This window comes from Chiloscyllium punctatum, chromosome 31 (assembly GCF_047496795.1).
Source record: "Chiloscyllium punctatum isolate Juve2018m chromosome 31, sChiPun1.3, whole genome shotgun sequence".
Lineage (NCBI taxonomy): Eukaryota > Metazoa > Chordata > Chondrichthyes > Orectolobiformes > Hemiscylliidae > Chiloscyllium > Chiloscyllium punctatum.
The window spans coordinates 67,385,465-67,398,332 of record NC_092769.1 but is presented as its reverse complement, the minus strand read 5'-3'; the positions used below and the strand labels follow the sequence as shown (position 1 = coordinate 67,398,332).

Below are 12,868 nucleotides of genomic sequence, written 5' to 3'. Positions count from 1 at the left end.
AACAAACCATACGCCATCCTGGAACACAGTCCAACAGCAAGGTAGTGATACTAAACTGGTATAAAACCACAGCTTGGCATCGCTGGAATAGGGCATTCAGTTGTGGGCACCACATGACTAAGGTGTTGGAGAGCGTGCCCAGGGAAGATTCAGAAGATTGCCTGCAGGGATGAGGAGCTTCAGTGAACATGGACAGTCTGGAGAAGCAGAGACTGTTCTCCTGGGGCGGGGGCGAGGGGGGTGGTGAATGCATTCGGAATCATAATGGACCGAGTAGAACATCTCAAGGAGAGGTAGGATGGCACTGTCCCATTGCCAAGGAACCACCAATGGACCACGTGAAAGGGGGGGGGGGGGGGGGGAAGACAAGAGGGGGAAGTCGCCGTGGCAAACAGCAGTGATGCATCACAGAGTCGGTGCCCTGGAGGAAGGGGGGCGCAAAACCGCGGCAGTGGCTAGCGGAATGCCAATTTGACTGGTCAGTCCGGGACAGAGAGGGTGTTCTTTGTGACGGGTGGCGACCAGCATCTTCCCATCGTTTAGAAACCCCCGGCTGGGTTCACTCAACGGCTCCTTTGAAGGGGGGGGGGGGGGGGGGGGGGGGGAACCCACCGCGGTCACCTCCCCATCCCTCCCCGAGATAACCAGGCAAGTCCCCCTGGCTGCTGACTGGTGGGAGGCTGACAAAGCAGAGTCCAAGCAAACCATCACATTGGTTGATCCGGTGCCTTTATTACAATATATCGAGTGCCGGATGTATGGACAGACCACTGGTCGGGTAGAGATCACCTTCAAAAGGGTGCAAAGGAGGTTGGAGGGTCGGGAGGGGGGGGGGGGGGGGGGAGGATACAGAATGGTCATTCCCTGCCCCCTCCCCCTTTGCTGGTTGTCGGGAGGGAAGGTGGTGACACACTGACCCAGGGACTGCCTAAGGGGTCACTGACCCCCCCCCCCAGGTATGTGCCTAGAAGGACATGGTGTGGATTCACCCATCACCAACCCCCTGCCAGCTCCTTCCATTCATCCACTTTGCTGTCCATCGAAATGTTTTCACTGCATTAACACTTTAAAATGTATGAAATCCTTTAGCTCCAAGCAGTCTAACACACAATAGTTCTTAAACGCATAACAATCTTTTTTTTTAATGTATAAACACATAAATTACTTTGTATAGACATCACTAGATCTCCGTGCTCACCGCACTGCCCTCCCACCACCCCCCCACCCCCCCAAACCCCTGATTTACTTTAGCACCCAAAGCCTGCAGTCTCTACCCCAATCTCACATCCACACTCGGTCCTCTACCCCTGCCCCTCTTACAACACTCTCAGCTTCCTGCTAGGATCTGGTGTACAACCGGGTTATTATGCTCCCTACCCACCAAGAGACAGACAGGTGGGGGGGTGGAAGAGCAAGGGGGATACAGACAGACGGGGGGGGGAGGATGGCGACACATGGAGAGCGGGGGGGGGGCGACACAGGAGAGCGGGGGGGGGGGGGTGGGCGACAGAGGGAGAGCTGGGGTGGGAGGCGCGACAGAGGCCAGTCAGAGGAAGCACTCAAACTTTCAAGGGTATCCCAGCAGCACCTCCATCCTCCGCCCCCCCCCCTCCCCTACTGCCTCTTCCAGTTGGCAAAGACGGACTCTGTTCCGATCACCATCTCCAGGGTCTCACCTGATTTGCCAGTCTCTCTCTCTCTCTCTCTCTAGCTGACCCGCAAAGGTCAAGTGAGGAAAAGGTCACCTCTCAGTGAGAATCGCCAACATCAATGCTGCCAGTCTGGAGGTGCAGGGTCACAAACGTAATGGCGGATTCCTGAACAAGCAGACACCCCCCCACCCCCCCCCTGTCTGTGCGAGTGGGACCTAGCCTTCAGGATATGGAGAACACAACCCCACTCGGAATCAAGGCAGGAGCAACTTCCAATGATCCTCCGGAGGGTCCAGAGTCTGCACTCCTAGGCTGGCAGCGGGGGTCCTCGAGTCGGAACAGTCTGGGGAGATGGCAGTGGGGTGGGGAGCAGGCACCTGCTTCGGGTGGGTGGGCACGGGCAATGCCAAAAGCCCGCCTGAGGGGAGGCGGGGAGGAGGCAATCACCATGTTGCCCTGGACCAGAAGAGGGGCTGGGCTTAGAGGGAGAGCTGGGGGGTGAAAGGTGAAGGAGAGATGGCAAAAGGGTTCCTGAGGAGACCCTGAACCGTGTCCCCCAAAACCGGCCGGGGTTGGGGGGGGAAGACAGCAACCACAGAGCGTCGACAAGTCCCGTCGGGTATTTGCGGATCAAAAGGGAGCGACTGGGAGGGGTTGGGGAAGGATCAGGAGGTGGAAAGGCATCTGCTGAGAGCACAGCTTGTAGTGACGCACATCTCGGGGAGTTGGAGTTGGCGGGGGGGCGTGGTCTGTCTTGGACACCCCCCCATTCCCACTGTCTGGGTCAACCCTCCCCCCCACACCATTTGGGGAGAGAGGACGGGGATGTGCCCAACACCATGCTCACACCCCATAACCCTCAGATAACCTTTGACCTCCACCCTTCCACCATCACTGCGGGGGGTGGGGGAGCAGGAGAGAGGGAGAGGCAGCTCCTGGAGAACTCCCTTGATCCAAGCAGGCAGCCAGGGGGGGCTGGGGGGTGGGGGTGCGAGGAGAGAGGGGCAGGAGGAGCCCCAGGGACGGTCCTCAGACAATCCCACTCAGTTTCTTTCAGGGACCGTTACTGAACGGTCTTCGGAACGGGGCAGGGCGGTATTTTACAAGCACGGAGCAGTCGGTTGGACTCTGCCCCCTCACCCCCCCCCAGCCCCGGCCCCACCCCCCCCGACCCCAGGCACACGTACACACACGCTGAACAGGAAACACGAGCGTCTCATACTGCCCTTGGGTGGGGGCAACGAGCTGAGTGAATAGCCATGCAGTGCCACTGGTGGTATCGGTGCCTGTCGATACCTCCCACCACCCCCCCCCCCCCCCCAAACCACATGCACTGGGGCGGCTCCTGGGCACTCGAGGGGTGGGTGGGGATGGGGAGGGGAGTGAAGGAAAGGGTGGGGGTGGGGTGCGGGAAGGGAAGACGAGAACGAACCACGACCACCCGCTGCCTTTTCTCTGTCCGTCAGGTGGTGGGGCCCGCGCCCGTTGGAGCTGCCAGCGGAGACCCGGGCGGGGCACACAGCGACAGAGAGAGAGAGGGAGGGAGGGAGGGAGGGAGGGAGAGAGGGTTAACCTGTGCCCGATGTGAGCTGTCAGCTGTCAGCGTGGCTGTTGCTGCTGCATCCTGGTGGGCGGGAGAAAAGAGAAAAAGGACGGAGAGGTCAGGACCAGAGTCAGAGTCAGAGAGATGTCCAGCACAGAAACAGACCCTTCGGTCCAACCCGTCCACGCCGACCAGATATCCCAACCCAATCTAGTCCCATCTGCCAACACCCGGCCCATATCCCTCCAAACCCTTCCTATTCATATCCCCATCCAAATGCCTTTTAAATGTTGTCATTGTACCAACCTCCACCACTTCCTCTGGCAGCTCATTCCATACACGTACCACCCTCTGTGTGAAAAAGTTGCCCCTTAGGTCTCTCTTATATCTTCCCCCTCTCACCCTAAACCTATGCCCTCTAGTTCTGGACTCCCCGACCCCAGGGAAAAGACTTTGCCTATTTACCCTATCCATGCCCCTCATGATTTTATAAACCTCTATAAGGTCACCCCTCAGCCTCCGACGTTCCAGGGAAAACAGCCCCAGCCTGTTCAGCCTCTCCCTGTAGCTCAGATCCTCCAACCCTGGCAACATCCTTGTAAATCTTTTCTGAACCCTTTCAAGTTTCACAACATCTTTCCGATAGGAAGGAGACCAGAATTGCACGCAATATTCCAACAGTGGCCTAACCAATGTCCTGTACAGCCGCAACATGACCTCCCAACTCCTGTACTCAATACTCTGACCAATAAAGGAAAGCATACCAAACACCACCTTCACTATCCTATCTACCTGCGACCCCACTTTCAAGGAGCTATGAACCTGCACACCAAGGTCTCTTTGTTCAGCAACACTCCCTCGGACCTTACCATTAAGTGTATAAGTCCTGCTAAGATTTGCTTTCCCAAAATGCAGCACCTCGCATTTATCTGAATTAAACTCCATCTGCCACTTCTCAGCCCATTGGCCCATCTGGTCCAGATCCTGTTGTAATCTGAGATAACCCTCTTCGCTGTCCACTACACCTCCAATTTTGGTGTCATCTGCAAACTTACTAACTGTACCTCTTATACTCACATCCAAATCATTTATATAAATGACGGTAACACCCTGACCCCAACACACACAGTGGGGCGGGGGAAAAGCTGAGAAAGAGGGACATCCCCCCCACCCCTCACTCACTGCTCCTGACCACCGTCCCTGTCCAGCCCGACCCCTTCCCTCCCTCATCCTCAGGCAGACACAGCTCAACCCAGACTCCAAACACTAAGGGAATCAGGATTGGCACAGGAAGGCTGGGGGGGTGGGGAGGCCCGCGATATTTGTCTGCGCTGGTGACAGGAGGCGGGGGGGGAAACGGACCTGCGTGTTGACATCAGAGTACAGGCAGGAAGAGGTAAGGCACACTGTCGCTCAGCCTCGACCTGGCGGACCGTGCCCAGGTCTGGAGGACGACGGCTTTAGGCGCGGGAAGGTGACGGGAGAACGGTTAGTTTGGAGGCTGCCGAGATTGTTTCCCGGTGGAAGGGATTCGCGGACGATGCTCGATAGGGTTCAGGCAGAAAGGCGGAGACCCAGAGGGCACCGATTGGTGGGAAAGGTCCCTCACGCCAGCGTGCAGTCGGGATCCAGAACATGCTGCCCAACAGCGCCTTGGGGGTGTAGGGGGGGTGGGCAGCAGGGAGGGGGAGGGGAGGAAGACAGCAGCCAAAAGGAAACAAACTACAGGGAAGGGAGCAAGGGGAGTGAGATGTGACACACCTCTCCTGCCTGGAGCCAGTAGCAACTGGGTGGGCCAAATGGTCTCTGCTACGATTGCACGACTCAATGGCTCTCTACAGGCAGTCACCACTCATTCTCACAACGTGTCTTAACGGGGAAGTGCTTCCTCAGAACCCAAAAGGTCAGGGAGCAGGAGGAACCAAAGCTCAAAGGCGCAGATCAAACTCACTGATAGAAGACGCGGAGCCGATCGCGGAGAGTTATCCGGATCGGGACAGCTCAACCGGAAACGGGGGCGGGAGACAACTCCAGAAATAAATTTTGGGGCTGGAGATGGGTTCTGGAGGATGAGGAACTGACAGGGTCACGGCCTGGTGTCAAAGGGAGACCTTGGGGCTGGCGGGGGGGGGGGGGGGGGGTGTGGGGGGGGGGGGGTCCTCAAGCAACAGGAAACACAGCTCAACGATCTCTTCATGTCAGATTACCTTTCTGTCAGTCTGCACAACACATTAGTGGGGGGGATCAGCTGAACGACTGTGCAGTTTTGTACACCCCCTCCCCCCACCTCCCCCTCTCTCTCACACACAGAAAGAAAGGCTAAGAGGGAATTCAATCGAGTTTAAAACTGCAGAGGTTTTCAGTAATTCCTCTGTGTTTGCCCCAGGCCCTGAGGCTGTGGAAGCAGTGACAAAGGTCAGCAGTTAAACCCATTCACTGTGACAGACAGGTGAAAGGTCGGAGGGCTGCTGGTGGGTCGACACCAATTCATCACAGGTTTTAAGGGAAAACAGAATAAATATCTGAAAGGGAGGCTCTCAGAGTTACAGTGTGAGCAGGGCAGTGGGATTAGTTTGGGGATTGATACAGGGCTATGGGGAGAGAGGGTGGGGCAGTGGGATTAGTTTGGGGATTGATACAGGGCTATGGGGAGAGTGTGGGGCAGTGGGATTAGTTTGGGGATTGATACAGGGCAATGGGGAGAGAGAGTGGGGCAGTGGGATTAGTTTGGGATTGATACAGGGCTATGGGGAGAGAGAGTAGGGCAGTGGGATTAGTTTGGGGATTGATACAGGGCTATGGGGAGAGAGAGTGGGGCAGTGGGATTAGTTTGGGGATTGATACAGGGCTATGGGGAGACAGTGGGGCACTGGGATTAGTTTGGGGATTGATACAAGGGTATGGGAGAGAGAGTGGGGCAGTGGGATTAATACAGGACTGCACTACAAGTAACTAGAATGGGCCATCAAACATCGGGTGAAACGAACAGGGGATCTCGGCAGGGCAAATCGGACTCACCTTCCGGATCATCGCCGTCCAGGCTGGGGGGCTGGCCCCCATATCCGAACCGTGCCATCATCGGAGGCACTGGCCAACATGGAGGGGATCTGTGGGTTCCAGCTGACACAGTTAACGGTGCGGGTGTGACCCGTCAGCTCGGCCACAGGGAGCTCACTCTTTCTGTGCCAGATGTAGACTTTGTGGTCTGCGCAAACAAGCAGAAGGGGTCCGGGGCCCGGTTGGAAAAACAAAAAACACAACTCTGGAAACAGCGGCGAGCGAACAAACGCGCACTGCTGGAACGCCCCGCGGTACCATTTCAGAACGCCCCCAAAGTCGTTTCGGGAAACCCAGGAAACATGGCGGCCCATCGACGCACAGCGAGCTGCCACCAATAGCCAAGTAATAATCACTGATTAAAGTCATGCTTTCAGATTAAAGATTTGGCCCCCCCCCCCAACCCCGAACATGCGGGAGCACCCGGCCCGGGTTAGGTTTGAGGCTCATCACAGAACCGCAACAGGGTCTCGGTTTCACATCTCATTTGAAAAGCCAACTTCTCCCACAGTGGTAGCGCGCCCCCACCCCCTCAGGCGTGGGCCGCGACGTCCAGGCTCAGGTCAGAGCAACAGCGGGCTATTCACCTGAAGCAGGCATCGCGGACAACTGTGAGCTCTGCCCCTGCACTTCCAGGGAGAGCACGCCCTCGAATCCCAATACCCTCACTGAAAACAAAAACCATTCTGGTTGTTTCTCCCCAGGGACTCCGCCTCTGCTTCAATTCCATTCCCCCTTTCCCGACCCCCCCCCCCCCCGATTCCCCCAGCCACTCACTCACCTTCACTCCCGCTGGCGATGAAGTCCTCACTCCATGCCGCCAAGACACGAGTGAATGGTGTAGAAACCCTGGGTGACGCCCTGGTATTTCTGCAGTAAGACCCGGTCCTGTAAGTCCCAGAGATGAACCCCCTGAAAGAGGAGGAAGGAGGAGGAGGAGGAGGAGGGACACAGGAAGGTGTGTGTTGTGTTAGTGGAAAGGTGAAGGCCGGAAGAAGCTTAAGGACGCGCATCCACTCTCTCCAAGCACAGGTAAGAGGGGGTAAGATCATTCGGCCCCTCAAACCTGCGTGGTCATATTCAGGACTAACCTCCGGATGACCTCAGTCTCCCCCACTCCCCCCCTGCCCAAGCCCACCCTGGATATACTCAATGACTCCGATTCCACTGCTCCCAGGTGGACGTGAATTCCAAAATCTACTGACCCTCCAAAAAGGAAATTCCTCTTCACTTTCATTTGGAACTGTGCACCCCGCAGTTTATTGACTTCCACCCAAAAGATGTGCAGGTTAGGGTGATTGGCCGTGCTAAATTGTCCCATCGTGCCCAGGGATGTGCAGGTTAGGGTGGATTGGCCGTGCTAAATTGTCCATAGTGCCCAGGGATGTACAGGTTAGGGTGGATTGGCCGTGCTAAATTGCCCCATAGCGCCCAGGGATGTGCAGATTAGGGTGGATTGGCCGTGCTAAATTGCCCCATAGTGCCCAGGGATGTGCAGGTTCGGGTGGATTGGCCGTGCTAAATTGCCCCATAGTGTCCAGGGGTGTGCAGGTTAGGGTGGATTGGCCGTGCTAAATTGCCCCATAGTGTCCCAGGGATGTGCAGGTTAGGGTGGATTGGCCGTGCTATATTGTCCCATAGTGCCCAGGATGTGCAGGTTAGGGTGGATTGGCCGTGCTAAATTGTCCCATAGTGTCCAGGGATGTGCAGGTTAGGGGGATTGGCCGTGCTAAATTGTCCCATAGTGCCCAGGATGTGCAGGTAGGGGGGATTGGCCGTGCTAAATTGTCCCATAGTGCCCAGGGATGTGTAGGTTAGGGTGGAATGGCCATGGGGAAACACAGTTACAGGGATAGGGCAGGAATGGTGGCTCTGGGAGGGATGCTATTTGGAGGATCAGTGTGGACCCAACGGAACGAATGGCCTGCTTCCACAGTGCAGGGATTCGTGGATCTCGATGCAAGCAAGACTGCATCGCTGTGCCATGCCAGGCCCTTTGCGGAAAGGCCCTCGATTTGCAATCACTAAGGGATTGGCTGCTGCACTACAAAGGGAAGGGGTGTGTGTGTGTGTGTGTGTGTGTGTGTGTGTGTGTGTGTGCGCGCGCGCGCGCGCGCCCCTGTCTGTATGCTGGCGATCAACCCCAAACCCGTGCACGCGGACACTCCGAGGCTCACCTGTGTGGCGACGTTGAGCAAGGCTAACCGTCCGTTTCTGGAGAACTGTGAAAGACATGACGGGATGGTCCTCTTGGACACTGTGAGCAAATGCAAGGAGGAAGAGAGTCCATCAGTTCGAGGCGGAGGGGTCACACTGTGGGGGTAACTGGCGAGCTAATGGTGTGGAAGGGGTCTCTGGGAGCGGTCAAGGGTCAGTGCACACAGGCACCAAATTCCTCTGCAAGACAGCATTCTGTCTCACAAACCAATGTGCTGTGCAATTTCTACATCATTTGTCATGTAAACTTCCTACATAAACAGGTCACACTGCAATGGTACAATTCTGACAGTGAGGTCAGAACAGTGGGAGATATTCGCGTGTGAAGTTTCCATAATAAACAAGGCAGACCCAAGACCCTACTCTGACAGCTTTCTGTCAGGCTGAAGACAGATTGTCGTTTTACTAACTTTTTCTGCAATTATTCCTCCCTGGGCCGAGGTGTCAGTGCCGCACCCGGCGTTCCCTAGTCAGGAACGCTTCCTTCGGACAGACACCCGCCAGAAGATGGAAGCTCACAAAAGGAAAAAACAGAGGCGGGGGCTCTGGGGGGTGGGGGGAAATCAGCAGGGCCAGGAATGGGACTAACGGGGATAACAGCCAATGCAGTCAACTAGCCAAACAAAGTGTCTTTGGGCTATACGTTTGCACCGAAGGAGTGATTTAGTTGACACAGGGACACGTTGTCGTGACCCTGCAACGTCAGATTGAGGTTTGGAGAGCACAACGTGGCGAGATTGTAAATCTGCTCCACAGGAGCAAACATCACTTGCAATCCTTCAGCTGCGGCTCTGCACCAGACGGTTATTATAATACAGTGGCACGGATGGAGCTAAACGGTTGAGGGCTGTAGCACTACCATGTCACCTTTTGCTTACCTCACATCCAGGGTCATTTAAACACTACCCCCGCCCCCCCCTTTGTGTTTGGATTGTGCATTTACAGCATTAATGGGAGGACCAACACATCCGCCCAGAGGGATGGGGGCTTGCACAGCAGAAACTCCGTCCGATTCGGCAGATGGAGCCAGTGGAACGGGAACTTTCAGGAGCTCTGGTCGGGGATGATCTTCTCCGGAGAGACAGGACTGATCAACATAGAGGAAGCTTTACTATATCTAACCCAGTGCTGGAACTGTCTTTGGAGTGCTTGATGGGGACAGTGCACAGAGAGCTTTACATTCAGTGTAAGAGAGTTCAGTCAGCTTTATTTTCAGTTTAAAACAGTACAGGGAGCTTTACTCTGTATCTAACCCCGTGCTGTCCCTGTCCTGGGAGGGTTTGATGGGGATGACATCAAGAAAGCTTTACTTTTGGTTTTAAAAAAATAAGAGGCTACTTTATCTGTAACACCCTGTATATGTACTCTGGGAAGGTTTGATGGGGGGATAGCGTAGAGGGAACTTTACATTGGGTTTACAAGAGTAGAGGGAGCTTTACTCTGTATCTAACCCTGTCCTGTCCCTGTCCTGGGGAGGATTTGATGGGGGACAGTGTAGAGGGAGCTTTACTCTGTATCTAACCCCGTGCTGTCCCTGTCCTGGGGAGGGTTTGATGGGGGACAGTGTAGAGGGAGCTTTACTCTATATCTAACCCTGTCCTGTCCCTGTCCTGGGGAGGGTTTGATGGGGGGACAGTGTAGAGGGAGCTTTACTCTGTATCTAACCCTGTCCTGGGGAGGGTTTGATGGGGGACAGTGTAGAGGGAGTTTTACTCTGTATCTAACCCTGTCCTGTCCCTGTCCTGGGGAGTGTTTGATGGGGGACAGTGTAGAGGGAGCTTTACTCTGCATTTAACCCGTGCTGTCCCTGTCCTGGGGAGTGTTTGATGGGGGACAGTGTAGAGGGAGCTTTACTCTGTATCTAACCCTCGTGCTGTCCCTGTCCTGGGGAGTGTTTGATGGAAGTAGGTAACAAGGGAGTTTTATTTTGTTTCCTTTCCATTTTTAACAGAGTAGAGGGAACTTTATCTAACACTGTGCTGGGCCTGCCCTGAGAAGTTCAGTGGGGATAGTGTCAAGAGATCATTACTTTCAGTTCAGAAGTGGCGAGAGAGTTTACCTCTGTATATAAACCCTGGGTGTTACTGTCCTGGACCTGTACAAATGGGACAGTATGGAGGGGGTTTTTATTCTGCACTGAGACCGTTCTCTCATGTGGAATTGTGCTCAATGTTACAACAAGCTCCACTGCTTTGGGAGGGACAGTGGATTGAGATTTACCTTGTCCAGAGCCTTCCTCTTCCTTTGGGAAATGACTGCACTTGGGCTGCGATTGTACAGTCACTGGCCAATCTGACCGAAGGCAGGCCTGGCTAGTGGTAAACGACACTGGCTATCTGACTGTGAGGTGCATCGGCGTGGGGAGCTCAACCTCTCCTTATTTGGAAAAAATGTGCACACAGCGGCTGCAGCACTAGAGAGAGATCGTCCCTCTCTACCCTCCAGGGCAGTATAACTGACTGTCATGCACCGAGTTTCAGTCGTCAGTTAACCGACCTGGAAAGGAAACGATGAATCAAAGTACTGATGGGACTGCTGGAGCATGGGATGGATGCTGTGGCTTTGAGAGATGTGTTTTATTCTCGCTCCTTTTAGAGAGACTGGGGACAGGTGCCTAGCAGTCGATGAGAAGACAAACAACTCGTGAAGCCTGGGGTGTTGTCTTTTTTCAAAAAAAAGGCTGGAACATTAGAAGCAGCCTGACGGGTGTGGTCAAGCTCCCAGCCACAGAACCAGAGATTTTTAGTTTTGGTAATGGTCGCGGTTGGAGACTTGAAGTTGAAGCAATTTCACCTGCCCCACCCCTCTCGATTACAGCTCGTTCTGCCAGAACGTGACAGGTGCGTTCCTTTGTAACACAGGCTACAGAAAATGGCACTAAGATCGTTACACCCCTCCCAGCAGAAAGTTGGCGCTATCCAAACTCACCAATCGCATTGACAAAATGCACGTTATGCCAGAGTGACCAGTACAGCCAAAATCTGGGGGTTCTCTTCCTGGGATTGCCAGGTTTCGTGGCAGACTAAAATCGGTTTTCTGAATTTGCCTTCTGCCAAGGGCGTGTTGATGGGAATGTTACTATGCTGAACAGTTAATTAGTAACAGCTGCTGTATCGCTCATTCTGCTAACTTTTCCAATAGAGTCGAGTTGTTTTTTTTTCTTTTGTTGCATTTTCACTATAGAGTTTTAAATAAATTGCGTTTGGCTTAATGTCCGCACAGTTCGACCAACTGAACGACATCGAGAACACAGCACCTGGCTGACTTTAAAAAGAAGAGAAAGTTACTTTCTGAATATAGTTTGAAGGGGGTCTGGTCTGGACCATAACAAGCACTTTTCGGAAGGAAACGCTGTGTGAGTGAGCTCTCACAAACAGCAATCTCTGAGCTTTCAGAACTGACGCCGGTTAGTGGATGGATCTCGGGCGCAGGAGCACAGACAGCGTGGCTCTCCCACGGTCCTGGCTGAGCCCGGACTGTGGGACGCCCCCCCCACCCCCCGCCAAAACCCTCCCACCCTCACCACCCCCGACTTTCAGCCTCAAGGAAGGGAAGCAAGGCCACCCTCAGAGCACAGTGCCAGTGTGTAGCGCACCCCAACAACATTCAAGCGTTCATATCCAAGACTGTGTCATCACCGTGCGGCGGGGGGGAGAAACACGCTGACATCACCGTGAGCACAAGAACCTTTCGTCTGCGCCCTGACCACCTTAAACGGTCAAGCCGCAGCTCAAGGTCAGACTGGGACTCGGTACGTGGGCGGGAGAGCGAGGAGACAGCTGTCCTTCAGAACTCTGAGGCCAACATGGCCGACTGGGAGGAAGTGGGGGTAGGCTGGGTGCAATCACCACCTTGAAGAGAAATCTGGAAGGTTATACCCAACAGCAAGGGATATGGGCCAAAAGCTGATTAATTTAGGATATATCTGGTCAGCACGGACTGGTTGGACCAAAGGGTCTGACTCCACGTCGTACAACTCTATGAGCTACCAGAGGAAGTGGTGGAGGCTGGTACAATGACAACATTTAAAAGGCATCTGGATGGGGACAGGAATAGAAGGGTTTGGAGGGATATGGGTCAAGTGCTGGCAGATGGGACTCAATTAAGTTGGAATATCCAGTCAGCATGGACGAGTTGGACCGAAGGGTCTGTTACCGTGCTGTACATCTCTATGACGCTATGGTCAGTACGAAGGGACTGGGCCGAAGGGCCTGTTTTCGTGCTGTACATCTCTATGACTCTATCTATGTCCCCAGCCAGCACCAGCAACAGTCTAGCTCACGACCACACGGTGGGATCTAGCTGTGCACAAAGAGTATCTGACGTGATTGGGTGCACACTGAAAAACAGCCGAGTGGCTGCAAAGGGAGTGAGGGATGTTCTGTTGTTGGGGGGCGGG

General features: G+C 54.5%; 1 pseudogene; it reads right to left on the bottom strand.

The window, feature by feature from the left end:
• Positions 1-1,499: 1,499 nt before the first annotated feature.
• LOC140457175 (WD repeat-containing protein 26-like) overlaps positions 1,500-12,868 on the bottom strand; it is a 58,939-nt pseudogene continuing 47,570 nt past the window's right edge.